The sequence below is a fragment of the Esox lucius genome, chromosome 13 (genome assembly GCF_011004845.1).
Source record: "Esox lucius isolate fEsoLuc1 chromosome 13, fEsoLuc1.pri, whole genome shotgun sequence".
NCBI lineage: Eukaryota > Metazoa > Chordata > Actinopteri > Esociformes > Esocidae > Esox > Esox lucius.
Window position 1 is genome coordinate 12,228,640 of NC_047581.1, and position 16,447 is coordinate 12,245,086.

The following is a 16,447-nucleotide window of genomic DNA, read 5'->3' on the forward strand; positions in this document are numbered from 1 at the left end:
GAGAGGGAGATAAACTGGTTGAGTTTTAACAAGCTTTTATTGAATACAAAACATTACAATTAATATGAAACAAAAGAGAGCAGGTAGAGAGAAAGATAGAGAGAGGGCCAGGTGGAGGGAGCAAGGGAGATGGAGGGAGGACAGAGAGGAGACCAATATGTTTGTTTCAAACATCACACAAGACCTGGGTTGGACATGCCTGGAAACTGTCAAGAATGTCTGTGGTTTTCTAGAATTCCTAGTTGAAGGATTTCCTTATAAATACCTCCTGATTCCCGGGAAGGTGAATTTTGTGGAGAATCAGAAAATGTATTAAAAGGGGGTCAATATGTGATATTTTTACTTTACTACTGGCATAAATAAATGCATAAATTACCGGAAAACATCTGCTGTTAATGTTTTAAGTTAATCTTTTTTTCTACAAAATGATTCAGTGTCTGAGATATTTTAAACATCCTCGCCCATCTGTCCATCAGTTTGCATTGACTTGTATTCTCCTCATATTCTCTTTAGATACTCGCAGTGCTACCCCCACAACCTACCCACAACCTAAACCACCCTGGACTAACTAATACTACCCCCCCACCCTAAACCACTCTGGACTAACTAATACTATCCCCCCACCCTAAACCACTCTGGACTAACTAATACTATCCCCCCACCCTAAACCACTCTGGACTAACTAATACTATCCCCCCACCCTAAACCACTCTGGACTAACTAATACTATCCCCCCACCCTAAACCACCCTGGACTAACTAATACTATTCTGGTCTCGTTTGATTAGGGAAGAGGAGTTGTTTAATTCAGTCTGGCAAACATTAGAGGGAGGACTCTACACAGCGCCCCTTTAAATTTCCTGAAATTGTGAAACCCTATAAAGGACTGAGATTCTAGTTTCCCTGGTTAAGAACCACAGGATTGAACTATGTCCACTCAGGGAGACATGCCATGCCAAAAACATATAAAAGAAACTGTTCATAGTCTCCTAACATTGCACCATGACCACACTGAGTACAGGGAGACATCCTCTGGAACGGAAATGAGATCATCACAAACAGAGGCAGGTTGGATCAGCAATGAGAGCAGGAGAGATATAGAGAACGGGAGATGCAGAGTGCGTGCGAGTATCAATAATGGAGCCAGCTCATTTGAATAGTGGTTGATCTCCTTCTGAGCACTGCGTTTCCAGAGGCGGGGGTCATTATGCACCGATGAATATGCATGAGGAGGGCGGGGCTGCAAGAACCGATCCAAAACACACACTGATGAGCATATGAAAGAGATGCGGCCAGCGTGAGCTCATGCATTTATTAATATCGGGGTGGGGCCAAGGGAGACAGAGAGTGTTAGGAATTCATTAGAGATAAAAACGGATCGGGGCCAAGTGGAGACATACATGTATAAATACACTTATCAAAGGGCTGAGCTTGCTGTGATATCAGGCATGTATTAACAAGGATATCAAAGCTGCCGCTGCTAGTCGACACGGGCCCGGCGTTACCACAGGGGCTGGAGCACTTCAGCCCTAATGAAACCCACGCCGCGCTAAACTCTTCACGGACAACGAACGGAGAGTAGAAGAACACCACAGAGGTTTTAAACCCAGAGGTGAATCATCGCGAGACTTCCAGGAAAGCAGACTTGAAAAATGTGCAGGAAGTCATTTATCTACTTGAAATAGAAAGATAAAACGTATATTCATGCCAATAACTTATGTAGCTGAAACAGTAATTACTATCTTAGTCCCAATTATGTGTTTTTTTTTCTCCCAGTGCTGTGATAGATAATGCTGTCATGATATCACTTACTAGCCAGTCTGATCAGGGATTGCTATCAGAAAAGCCCTTTTGAGAATCTTAACACTACAATCTTGAGTTAGACCTCTAACCTGAGGGACTATATGTTTTCTTTACCATTTTCAGGATCCACACAGCCTTGGAATGGAAAGATTTGGCCTACTAGAATGCTACTCTTAAAAACAGTGTGTGTATCAGTGTATGTATGTATGTATGTATGTATGTATGTATGTGTGTGTGTGTGTGTGTCTCGACTGGTTCACTGTGTACTCTCCATCCTTTCACATGCCGGGCCCAGTCCAGAGAGTTTAATAACAGAACATCAGAAACATGTGCGGATCAGAAAGAACTGGGCAGCTCTGATACACGCCTTTGGAAAAGCTAATACCAACTGTCACATGTCTTTAGAAGAAACATAACCAGGGGATAAAACTAAATTTTTGGGCCACCAACCGCAGTGGCTGGTGGATGAAAAAAAAAGACCAGCCATGTTTTTGTAAAAAAATGAGGTTAACGGTCATTGACAACGCATGCATGCTTAAGCACAGGAAATGTGCTATTTTTCTGGGTGTCACAACAAACATTCATAATGAAAACAGGGCAACTATTGTTATACCAAATGCCATTAGTGTTCTTTTTGCCCCACCTTCTGGACACCTGTTGACATACAAAGCCTACACCGTGTTCAGGTGACCTGAAAACAGCCTGCACTCGTTAAGCAGGCTGATCTTTTCTCTCCAATTCAGAACGTGCAAATCAAGCACAGGCTTGGGATGAGATTAGAGGAAGGCTGTCAAAATAAGAGTCAGTGACTGGCATTGTGGTGTGTGTATATTAATAGATTTAGCAGGATCATGTTCTTTTTGATAAAAGTTGTGTTCATTGTATTGTGTTCTGAATACACAGAAGCTAATGTTTAAACCCTTTGTGATGAGGGTTATCTTGTGTTCTGGGATACATAACAATTTAGCACGCCCGGGTTTTAGGGGTCCCTCCTTCCCTCCGTTGATTGGTTCCCCCCCATTTGACAGAGAGAGGAAAAACTCATTATTAAACATTCTACTGTCCAATAATCTGTCCACCACAAACTGCCCTCCGCGCCAAAGTCTCACTTTCAATTTAGCTAAGCGCTGAACACAGGGGTTTAACCATTTACACATAAACACGCGGAAACAGCCATGCGCACATAACACATCTTCCCCTAATGACTGGTTGGTGCAGGACCTTCTGTATCTCATGTGCTAGCTATTAGGCTGTGTGTTCCTCTCCCCTGCCCCCCTCAGCCACCTCTGCCCCTTCCCAGAGGGAAGCTTATGGCTGTTTCTGTGTTGGAGAGGCCAGGGCAGGCTTTCAAAGGAACCATGGCAGACATTTTTAGAACAAGACCTCAGTGAGGTTGCCTTAGAAACCCCTCATGACCGCTCTGGTGAAATACACTTGGCTTCAAGCACAGCCAGTGTGTGTGTGTGTGTGTGTGCGCGTGTGGGTGTATATGTGTGTAAGAGATAGAGAGAGAGTGAGTGCAAGTAAGAGTGTAAGCAAGAAGTAGAAAGTGTGTGCACTCACAGGGGCCCCCGGACCACCCATATACTTGGGGGCCCACATCAAAGCACTAGCCCAGATACTCTCTCACTCTTTCTGCTTTTGAAACTGTACGAGTGGTGATAAGCCAGCAAGCTCTCTCTTGACCAGCTACAAACCCTCCTTCCTCCCATTCAACAACATGGGGCCCCCAAAATACCAAAACCCTGCTCTCATTTAATGGAAAAGAAGAGGCCACAGCCACTCCAAAATTAACCCACGCCGATCCACAGGAGGAAGAATGTAGGCTTTATATACGAGTCCAATAATAAAATTGGGTTGAGCATTTCCACATTAAGAAACCTAGTTGAGGTTAGGAGGCTGCTTGCCTAAGCACAAAAGCTATCAGTGTGCAACCACTGGGGTAAATTAGATTGAGAATCATACATATATTTCCCTGATCAAATTAAGATTCCAAGTCAATAGAAGAAATTCAGCCACAGCTGCGGGTGGGTCGTTAACTTTATTTGCTGAATTGGTTTATGAGTGACTCTGTCACTAAAATTTTATATGGCATAACCCTGTGTGTGTGTCCTGGTTTTACTATACTAGTAAATACCAAAAATATGTCATGTGTGTGTGTGTGTGTGTATATTCTTACTATACAGTGGATATCAAAAGTCAGTACATCCTTAATGAAAATGCAGCTTTAGTTGATGAAAGGGTGATCTGGCCTTTTTTCACCTTGAATAAGATATTGTAATAAATAATATTACAGTTTAAAGAAATAGATAATTAAAAATGGTCAATGCCTTTTCTTGCATTTTCTGTACACCCATTATAATGGAGGTTAAAACTGTGTTTTAAGAAGTCTGAGTAGTGGGATAGGGTGGCAAGATGGAAGCAACTACACACAAAAAAAGAACATTCAAGCCAGTATAGATTTCCCTAAACCATATTGGGGAAATGTGTCATGGTCTTATGAAACCAAGGTAAAACCTTTTGATCTTAATTCCAAAATAAAAGTTGGGGCAAAGTCAACAATGGATAATACCCGAAGTCCAAAGTACCTACTTTGAAGCAAGGTGGCATCAGCATCATGTTATGGGGCTGATTCACTTTAGTGGGAATTGGCTCTGGTCAAGTTAGAGCAGACAATGAATAGCTCCAAAATCATGATACTTTGGCACAAACCCTGCTGTCCTCAGCCAGAAAGCTGAGATTAAAGACAAAGACATAAACCACCCAAAGCACACAAAATAAAATAAAAAGCATGGCTCGCAAAAAGGAATGTCCAGTTAGAGCCGAGACCTCAATCTTGTAGAACATTGACCTAAAAGGGCAGTGCACATGAGATACCCTCACAGTTTGAGTGAGCTTAAACTGCTCTTCAAAAAGAGAGGAAGAAAATGACAAACTCCAGGTGTTCTAGCTTGATATAAACCTGCTATTGTCCAAGCAAAAGGTGTTATCACAAAGTATATGTTTTTTCAGAGAATTCTCCCTTCCCTTTTTCTTTACTTAAATGTTGCTGGTTACAAGATTTTATTAAAAGTGAAAAAAGGTAAGAAAGGTTTTGTCTTGATTCCAAATTTAGCATCAACAAAAGCTGCATTTGCAATTTAGGGTGTGTAGGCTTTTGATATCCGTTGTACATGTGAGTAACAAAAATCTCTGCAACAATAGTAAAAGAAGGAAAATGCCTCTGTCTGTGTGGGTGAAACCATGTGTGAGACTGTGTGTGTGACTGTGAGTGTGAATGTAAGAGTGAGTGTGAGAGTGAGTGGGTGAGTGAGTGAGAAAAGGATAACGTTATATAGAGAAGAGGATATAAAAGAAGAGAGAAGAGGCCCATTCACTAATTCAGCTTTGAGATCTAATCAAATGACCATATGATCTACAGACAGAGCAGCTCAATCCAGGTCTGCACCAAAGCTTGCCTCCATTTGAGCCGAGCAGAAGAAAGCAATAGAAGGGGATCCTATATTAGCCAGAGGGATCTTATGATACAGCATAAAGAAAATGTTGGTAGTCTGGAATTCCATCTGGCCTGAGTCAGAGGCCCTGAAAGGAGATTTGAGCCCCATCTGAAGAATGGTGCTGCTCTTCTCCACTGTAAGAGAATGGATGGAGCCATAGAGTTGCGTAGGGGATGCATTTCCCTAGTGGCCCTGATCAAAGGTAGTGCACTACATAGCGAAGAGGGTTCAATTTGGGACTGCAGCTTTGGGTGGAACTAGGAACCCTTTGAAAAGTGAGTGAGCAATCTTGTTCAGCCGTTAGTGATGTAATCTATCAGAAACATGCTCAAAGGGCTCGCTGTATAACTTTAAAGGGATACTTCAGGGTTTTGGCAATGAGTTCCTTTATCTACTTTCTTAGATCCAAATTAAATGGTAGATGTCATTTTTGTGTCTTTGTGTCCAGTATCAAAGAGTTTGAGGTAGTTCCACAAGTACATTTTAACTAGCATAAGCACAATGACTCAAAGTCTGTATCTTTCAGGCAATGCATCCAATATAGTTAGCAATTGTACTACCATTAGAATTCATTAATTTCCGCATATAGAGTTACAAATAGCATCAATGTGTTCATCTGCATCTAGGGAATTAGATAAATCCTGAAGAATTCACTTAAATAAATGATGTGAAGTAACCATGGAAAGATCCAGAAAGATGTTTGGGTGTGGCTCACAAAAGGAGGAAGAGGGAATCGTTTTTTGTGTGTATTAGCATCCTATAAGGAAATCCCCACACAGAGTCCTGAATCAGTGCATGCACTAGGGGTGTTGCAGTGCATTCTGGGTGAAGGCCCGGCTGGAATAACACAGCTGATCACCAAGGGTGGCCATGTTTGTGCCATGACCCAAGACAGAGCAAAGGCCGTATCCGCCACAGGTGTTGAAACACACACACACGTTCACACACACCAGAACCAGGTGTAGAAAATGAACATCTTCAGACATTCTATGTATTTCCATTCCATTACTTCAAAATACGTATTTGACAGCAAATCTGCATATTAATCATTGGGATGGAGTGTGTGTGTGTGTGTGTGAGTGTGTTCTAACGTCTGTGCATGATTGGAGGTGTCACTCTGCGGCTGCTGAAATGACATTCGGCTGTGGTCTCGCTGGATGAAGCCGCCACTTAGTTGCCACGCGATCCGTCAGGAATGACTTGCAATTTCCAAAACTATCACTTACAAAATGGAGTCTAATTTTGTTGGATTAAACTGTCAGGGTAGCCTGTTGAGTGATTCTGGAGCTTGGCAAGAGGATGGCTGTCTGACTAACCATGAGATATTCAATTGAATGATTTGTACAGCCGTGCTTTAAACTAGCCTCAAACTAGGCGTTTCCGTGTCTGAATGTCCACACTTGAGTTCTAAATTGTAGTCATTTTAAGGTATGCAGAAAAATAAAGTGTTAGAGCATGCACAATTTTCTAAAATGAAGTATGCTTTAGATGTCAAGGTGTTATTATCATTTCAGCGTCTCATCCAGTATAATGAGCTTCACACTAGGATGGTGTTCGTCTTTAAAGACCCACACGTGTCTGTCAAAATTAAAAGCAACACGAGTCAATGCAACTGCTCATTAGATTAAGTATGTTGGTTAATGCATAAATGTACACAGTATGTTTGTAATATCTTGTAGTCTGTTAAGATATAGAAATTACTAGCCTTGTATCAACTACAACCGTTTAGTGGAGCTTATTAGTGGGAGGGAAATTAGATATGTATGGAAATTAACGTGTGTAATTACCAAGAGATGTCCCTCAAGAGTCTCTTGGCTGAAGATTAATGTAAGGGGTTGATGTGTGTGTGTGTGGATGAATGTACTGGGGATCCATTGAACAGTCATTGGCAGCTCTTAAAGGCTAAGTGTTTGACAACTCGCTACACAAGAAAGAGGAAACCAGACGGTGACAGAGGACAGACTTAAATCAAACCAACCACAATGGACACACATTCTGGAGACAGCCACAACAAAAAGCCACGCTGGGGGGGAAACACACACACACACACACACACACACACACACACACACACACACACACACACACACACACACACACACACACACACACACACACACATACACACATACACACATACACACATACACACTTGGCAGGGTTTGATGATTATGTCCAAGAGGAATCTACTTCTTACACCCATGCACCTGAGAATCAGAGGAGAAGATAATTGCGTGTGTGTAAATAATATCTTTGCCCCTCCCAATCTGCTTGGAAAGTCACAGGACAGACTAGTCTACAAGTCCAAAGAGTAGTTTGCCAAAAAAAAGATCACAGTTACATTTGTTAGAAATATGAAAATGTTCACAATTTCAGACTGTAGAAAACAACTTTAGAGCTTTAGAAGTGTTTCATTGTGGTGATCAGAAAAATATTAATATGGTATTAGTTGTTTTGGCCAAACTAATCAATTTTGTGGCCATGTAGATCCACAGGGAAAGATATGACCCAAAATGTATTTATGCAGGTAAAAGCACTCAGATTTCACCTATAGGGGGTGCTAAAAGCCATCCTGAGGCTTTGCTAAAATGGTACTGTGCCAGGTTTGTTCAGAGGAATAAATTATGCAAGTGTGCACATTTTCATGCTTCTATCCCAACCTGAAGGTATTGAGCATATCTACTGAAGTCTGACGAAATGATGCCTTCTACTCTCACAAACTTGACCCGCCTGGTTCTCTTTCTCCCTCTCTCTGTGACTCCTCTCCAGACACATATTTCAGTGCTCCCTATCCCTACGCTGAACTAGTGAGTGTGCACTGACGTCACACCAGACAAGAGGAGGCACTGATCCACACACACACACACACACACACACAGGAAGCATGGGGAGCGCTCAGCTGTAGCAAGGGGTTAGGGAGGGGTAGGTTTGGCAATAAGCCAGGGTTCCTCTGAGCTCAGCACTTCCCCTTTCTGCTCCAGCCAGCCGCCGTTTGCGTAACGCAGCCCTGCTGGATCTGACTTAACCCCTTCCTTCTGGGAATCACCAGATCATTTCCCATCAACACTAACAACGCACCATTCCCCACCCTTACTCCGGCCATGCGCACACACATCACAATTTAACGTGCACATCATCCCTAGTTCCATTTCACCGACAGACAAATGAAAGACCAATACCAGTAGCCCTTTGTTTGCCATTTTGCTGTCACTTTTGTAGTGCACCGCCAATAATCTTTAGGGCAATATCGCCATTATCTCCCACTAATATACCACAACACAATAATTACTGCTACAATTTTGCGGTTAGTAACAGACACATTTGGGGAATAGTCCACACCAGCAGCTCCATTTAGGGAATAGTCCACACCAGCAGCCGCATTTAGGGAATAGTCCACACCACCAGCCGCATTTAGGGAATAGTCCACACCTACAGCTGCATTTAGGGAATAGTCCACACCAGCAGCTGCATTTGGGGAATAGTCCATACCAGCAGATGCATTTAGGGAATAGTACAAACCAGTAGCCATATTTAGGGAATAGTCCACACCAGCAGATATATTTAGGGAATAGTCCACACCAGTAGCCATATTTAGGGAATAGTCCACACCAACAGTGACATTTGGGGAATAGTCCACACCAACAGTGACATTTGGGGAATAGTCCACACCAACAGTGACATTTGGGGAATAGTCCACACCAACAGTGACATTTGGGGAATAGTCCACACCAACAGTGACATTTGGGGAATAGTCCACACCAACAGTGACATTTGGGGAATAGTCCACAGCAACAGTGACATTTAGGGAATAGTCCACATGCAAAGATCCTCTTCTGAACAGCCTGGTTTTAAGTAAGGTAGTCTAGCCAATATTCTGTCAGGCAACAACAACAACAATAAAGGTCACACAAAAGCACAACAGCTCACACACTTAATTCATTAGCAATTAGATTAGCCAACATGTCCTTATACGCCGCCCCAGGCCCTGATTAGCTCATATGAAATCACACAACATGTGCTACTAGTCACACACATCCCTCTGCTGTGTCAACTTAGGCTACTTCAAACAGAACCACAGTACGCTGAGCCTAGGCTTCAGCTAGCGCCCTATTCCACATTCAGTGAACTAGCGTCCACCAAAGCCCTCTTTCGTAGGCTATGTTGTGGAAAGGGTGTTGTTGGAGCTTTTCTTTGTCCTTCCTGAACAGGCCTTTGTCTATGTAGGCCAGACTGGGGCACCATGCCCACTGCCATCCAAGGGCTAATGCATCAGACAATTTTACCCCGAAAACAGAGACGAGAAGTGTCATTCTTCACACTAACCTTAGTGGACAAAGCCAGAAACGGGAGGATAGATGGAGGGAGGGGTAGATGAATGGATGGGAGTGGGGGGGGGGGCTCTCACAGTTAATATCACTTGACACGCGTCATCCAGCATCCCCCAGCCCTCGCTGAGCGTGTGTCAAAGCCTCAGCCGTCACACACGAATATCAAACAAAGGCCAAGACAAGCCTCTCACCAGCCCAGTGTTGCTATCGACAGATACTGAGGAGGAGTGATGGAACGAAGACATGAGGATGACGGGGGGGGGGGGGGATAGTGTTCTTAAGATGTGGTCGATTGTCTCCCCCGTAGGCAATTCCTGGAAATATTGACGATGAGGTTAAGGATATTCTCTCATGGATAGGCTATAAACGGATGGCTAGCATTCTCTCCTAACGCTGTAAGTATCTGACATTATGTACCGTACTGTACTCCTTTCTTATCTCACAGAAACACATGGAGGAGGCAGAAAAGGCTGACCCAATCCATCGATGACTTGCATAAGAGCTGTTACCAGAAAGGGGAACTGAAGCAGGCTGAATACGTCTGCTGCAGCCACTTCTGGTTTCGTCGCACCAGCTAAACGGAGACAGCTGATATTATCAAAACCTTTTTTCCCTGACAGGGCTCTCATTACATGTAAATTGCTACCCTTCATTGACAGACGACTGAGAGCAATTGCCCACTACCAGACATCCGTGGTTGTCATGGCGCCGCGAGGAAGCCTAGACTGAGAGCTCCTGTGCATTTGTTAATATTTTGTTCTTTTGAGTGTTTTCATTACACTTTTGATCATGTTTTTGTTTTTGACGGTGACATCTTAATTGTACTGCAGTAGAGTTCCAGGTAGTTTCGACCCACAGAGTTGATAGACTCCGGGCAAATTAGTTTAGACGGATTGGCTAGCTTTAGCTAGCTTGTCTGCAATCCTTTAAATTATGCATCAACAGCACACAAGGTACCATTCGTCTTTTTATTCCACCTGCCTGGGTTTCTGGAATGCGGACTGTGTTGTGAGAGGATGCAGGGGCTGGAGAAGATGTAGCTGGTCTTGTGGGTTGACTGTTGACAGTACCACCTAATACTGACAGTGTGGTGGTCTTGAAGGCCCTGACCATACTGTAGCTTAGAGCTACCAAAGCATCACCTAGGTGGCTGCCACACTTTGTGGTTTATGATCCAAATAGCTTCCAGAAAAGGATAAGAAACTCTGGGTCTGTCTGAAGATTCTACTTCCCCGTATCATCAACACCCCTGTTACTACTGCCTTTCTGAACTACCTAAACACCCTGTCAACTGTAGAAGACCATTGAGTCAAGACCTGCCACTGCCAGAATACCACATTTGTTTTTCAGTTTGAATTTAGAGCATTTTGAGATTCACTTTGCTATGAAAAGTACTATATAAAATAAATGATAATAATAATAATAATAATAATATTATTATTATTATTATTAGCAAAGGGGTTAGTTCTCCTAAATCTTTGTTGACATGTTACCATGACAATGCAGTCTTCTGAGTGAGCGTGTGTGTGTGGCGAGCTGGCCCCTGTACCTGTGTGGTGACAGTGTGCAGGAAGGCAGCCACAACACTGTAGTGGTCAGGTCAGGTCAGCTGTTTGTATTCCTTCAATTGCACCCTTCTCAAGGCTATGTTTTGAGATGCGTTCCTCAGCACCATTCTCACGGCTATGTTTTGGGGTGTGTTCCTCAGCACCATTCTCAAGGCTATGTTTTGGGGTGTGTTCCTCAGCACCATTCTCAAGGCTATGTTTTGGGGGTGTGTTCCTCAGCACCATTCTCAAGGCTATGTTTTGGGGGTGTGTTCCTCAGCACCATTCTCAAGGCTATGTTTTGAGATGCGTTCCTCAGCACCATTCTCAAGGCTATGTTTTGGGGTGTGTTCCTCAGCACCATTCTCAAGGCTATGTTTTGGGGTGTGTTCCTCAGCACCATTCTCAAGGCTATGTTTTGGGGGTGTGTTCCTCATCACCGTTCTCAAGGCTATGTTTGGGAGTGCATTCCTTAGCACCGTTCTCAAGGCTATGTTTTGGGGTGCGTTCCTCAGCACCATGTTTTTGGGGTGCCTTCCTCAACACCATTCTCAAGGCTATGTTTTGGGGGTGTGTTCCTCATCACCGTTCTCAAGGCTATGTTTTGGGGTGCGTTCCTCAGCACTGTTCTCAAGGCTATGTTTTGGCAGTGTGTTCCTCAGCACTGTTCTCAAGGCTATGTTTTGGGGTGCGTTCCTCAGCACCCTTCTCTAGGCCATGTTTTGGGGGTCTGTTCCTCAGCACTGTTCTCAAGGCTATGTTTTTTGAGGCGCGTTCCTCAGCACCCTTCTCAAGGCTATGTTTGGGGGGGGTGTTCCAGATGTGGCAGCTAATATTTACCACACAGGCAATCTGGTCCCCCACAGTTGATCTACGCCTTGTTTATACGGGGGAACAAGGTCATTGACTGCTTTAAATCAGGCCTACTCCAGAAAGATCCGTAAAAACACTACACTGACTAGTCCCAACAATGCTGTTTCATTTTCGTTCCATGCCTCTGTTTGGAGACGGCCATTAGCTCCATTTGAGATGGTCCACTGGCTGAGCAGGGAGGGGTTGGGGAGGGATGAGGGGTACGTAGCAATAATAATGGGGATTCAGAGATGACTGCTGATGAAGACGACATCCATTCTTGAATGAGGTCAATGAGTTTAATCTAAAGGAGGCCAATAGCAGTGAGTTGTGCTGTTCTCCAAAGAGACAGAGAGGGACTAATGGAGCTAGGGGAGAAGAATCAGGCAGTTGACTTAAACTGAATATATCATATCACCCCCCGCCCCCCAAACACACACACACACACACACACGCACACAGAAAACCCCAAAAAGTACTGTCAGGTCACTCCAAACAACATGAGCATGGAAAGTTCTCACTCCCTAAAAGCCCGGTGCAATCAAAATAATGTTTTGTGTGATGAAACAAACACTAAAGTTATAAAACATTTGATTCGTTTCATTCAGCAAAACAAAAATCTAATAAAAGCTTCTTTTTTTTTTGCTTTTACCGTTTTAACTTATATCAACATTTAAAAATTCAACAATTACAGAAATTACTAAATAGTATATCCCAAAACCATTTATACATTGACACTGCTTAAAAAACTGCTTAACATCAACCTTCAGCCAAAACAGTCTTCACAAATATCTGTGCAATCAAACACAGCATCCCAAAGGTTTCTTTTTCATTAGAAATGCTTAAGAAATGAAGTCATCGTCCGTTACACCACATTTAAGCCTAAATATTCCCCTCTCCTCTGTCTCTCTTCCTCACTGTTTGTTTGTTTTCTTCTTTATCATCCTTTCTCCATTCAATTTCTTTTTCTGAGGCAGGACTTTTGAAGAATCCGTGTATCATGTGAGGTTGTTCTGCGTCGTTGTTAATAAACGGCAGAGCGCAGACGCCTTTGAAGTCGATGACAGGTTTGATTCCCTTTCATCGGCACCGCTGTCAATGCCTGGTTAGGAGAGGCTCAAAGAAAAGTGGGACTCCAAAAATGAAACTTGGGAGAATGTCTTTTCTTTTTCTTAAGACAACGCTGGCAACAACAACAGCGGATCGTAGTGAGATCCAAGCTGTGGCTGGCCTAATTATCCCCAGTGCCTTCCTACAACCCCTCTGCGGTCACGTCACTACACGTTTACACAGCGGGGGGGGGGGGGGGGGGGGGGGGTGTGTGTGTGTGTGAGAGAGAGACGTCGTGTGCGTGTGAGAGTTGCATTTCGTGCGCATTACGGCGAAGGTCTCGGAACCTTCCCGTGTCGGTAGCAGGCTACCATCTGACGTGACCTGGTGCTTTAGAACTCCAGTTGGCTGTCACACACACCGAGACACACTGACAGGTGTCTGACATGCTCCACGTCTCCTGTAGTTGTGTGACGGACCTGAGGCCTTGACTGGGACTTGTCACGGTTTCCTACGTCTCTGACAGTGTGACAGACATGGGTGGGGGGGGGGGGGGGGACAAAGGCACTCTCCCCAGGGCAAACATCAAACTCAAGCCCGGGGTCTGGCTTGCCTGAGGACATGACGAGGCCCACTCTTTCAGCCTGTTGGCTTTGCCTACCTCCCCCGCCATCAATCATATGTCCCATGTTTTATTTTCAGAGAGCGCGTGTGTGTGTGTGTGTGTGTGTGTGTGTATCTTTCTGTCTGTCTCCAAATCTTCCCCAACCATCAATCATATGTCCCATGTTTTATTTTCAGAGTTGGTGTGTGTGTGTGTGTCTGTCTCTAAAGCTCCCCCACCATCAATCACATGACCCATCTTTTATTCTGTCTATGTGTTAATGTGCCCAGGCAGTGTGGAGGGACTGTTGTCTATGCTGGTTATGGTGGGGAGAACTGTGTCTAATGATTTACCATGCTTTTCTGACCGCTGAGGGACAATTACACAAAGCAATCCAACTGGTTTTGACCCCGCTTCAGTGGAAGACGAGCAAGAACCTGTGGTCACAGGGCCATACCTCCAATCAAAGCCCTGAATTCTGAGGGCCAAGCAGAGGGGCACTGGGTCCTGTTTAGTGTTCAGTACGACTTGACTTTGAATCGAAACCCCTGACCTTCTCAGCGGGAACACTAACACCCCGGGTTGTCTGCCTCAAGGTCAAGACAACATGAACACGTCCCAACCAGTGGATGAACGGAGGAGGAACACAGTCCAGGACTGAGCCCAAATACACGGACGCACTACAGGGAAGGAAGTGAGGATTTCTTCTTGACAAAGCAAAATGTTTCGTCAGCATGTATACCGAGAGAACAGACCAGAGTGGGTTTAGGTGGAACCAACTTCCCACCCCAAAACACCCTCCAATATGGAACTTAGTCAGATGTTGAGTAAAGATAAAGCCCAGACAGGGGTTGTGTTGTTTCAGACCCAACAGTGCACACACGCACACACGCGCGCACACGCGCACGCGCGCACACGCGCACACGCGCACACGCGCACACGCGCACACACACCAGTACCAGTACTACTCCAAAGGTAGAGGCTGTAGTTTAGCCCCTGTCAGGGCCAGAGAAACAGAGAGAAACAAAGAGAAACAGAGAAAAAGAGGGAGAGAGATGGGTTGGCTCTGTCAGGACTACAGCCAGGACTGAGGACAGAGTGAGAGAGAGACAGTGAGAGCATGTGTGTGCGTGCGTGTGTGTGTACTAGCTAGCCTAGCGTGTGGTTGAGGGCTAAAAGTGGGGGCCAGAGAGAAGCAGGGCTGGAGCCAGAGCTCAGCGGAGACAGGACCAGAGCTGGGGCTGGAGCCAGGGCCGGGAACCAAGGGAGGAAGGAGGGGCTGGGAACAGGAGGAGGCTAGGGCTGAACCAGGGGCCCAAACTCCACATTTAGTCAGCTGTTCTCCTGGCCAGCTGCTGGATGGAGAGAAAGAGAGAGATGATGGAGAGAGAGGTTTGGAAGTGAGACAGTGGAAAACCCATTAGAGGCCTATGTGAGAGATAAAACCCAGCCCTCGGTACAGACTGAAAGACAGACTGACAGAAGGTGGTTAAGGCTCACTGGGTTTGCAACAGCGCTTCCACTCTAACTTGTCGTCCCTCCCCAAGTTTCCCTCCCTTCCCTGCTTTAGGCTCTACCTCATCCAGTTGTGGCTTTGCAACAGTCAAGCTATTCATTATACATGGTCGTTGTCAAGACCCCAAACTTACACAGAGCTCTCAGACAGGTGCCCTTATTCACACACACACACACACGCGAAGAAAAAAACTAAAGAAAGATGTATACAAAACAGAAGTACTAACATTTACATGTTTGTCCTGCAAGAGGTTTTTGACAGGTTGCTTAAGATTAGAATCTTACCGCATAAAAGGTCAAGTCTTGCGTTCTATACACATCCCAGTAAGACAATATCCCATACCAATTTACCAATCCATTACCTTTTCAGGTTTTATTCAGGTTTCAACATTTTAATTCACCTTAGAGGCGCTGCAGCCTCATCTAGATTAGTCCAGTAACCCTGTTGCTAACGATACGGTCAGTATGACAGTGGTTCACACTAATGGCCGGACGTAGCGTGTGTTGTGTATCTCCAATATTTGTGTACCTCCAATACCATTTTCTCTACATTAGTGTGAAGTTGGTTTTGATGTGATAGTAGGAACCCATTGAGCATAACTATTTGAATGACTTTTCAGCTAGTCTTTCCAATGACTTGTGCTAGTAGGAAAGACCTCAATTTACATTGTCAAATGAATTAATTTGGATTCTGCAGGTTAGTTTTAATTGGATGTCAAGTGTTTGAGCTACATTTTGGCAAATGCAGTGATTGCTTGACAAATCTATTAACAAAAAGCCGGTCAACAAATCTACAGGCCGAATGGCCGATTACGACGAGAAGAGACGAGCCCCAACTATAACACACACTGTTCTTATAGCTGTTTTCTAAAAAGTGCATCACGTCACATAGGTAACATCGGCACATGGAATTTGACAGAGAGCAAGACAGTGAGTGAGTGAGAGCCTGGCCAAGGGAGGAGAGCGTGTTGATAGGTGGAACAACATGAAGCCAATCAGCACACACCGGCCTTGTTCTATGAAAGTGTCGAGCCGGAGAGGAGACGGGAGCGTTTGGGTCGGGGTCTGCCCGGGGGCAAGCTGCGGCCGGTAAGAAAGTACTTTCCAGGCCATTATATCTCCATTCAGATGAGCCAGTCACTCTGTGATAAAAGCATTTGTCCGTGAGTTCAGATGAGCCAGCAGTTCTGTGCCGCTCCAGGTGGACGTTCATAATTACACACTGTATTATCAACCGGCTAGGGTTCTCCGT

General features: G+C 44.6%; 1 protein-coding gene across 2 annotated transcripts in view; it reads right to left on the reverse strand.

Moving 5' to 3' along the window:
- LOC105014114 (zinc finger SWIM domain-containing protein 6) overlaps window positions 1–16,447 on the reverse strand; it is a 46,819-nt gene that overhangs the window by 20,378 nt on the left and 9,994 nt on the right. The window lies entirely within an intron of this gene.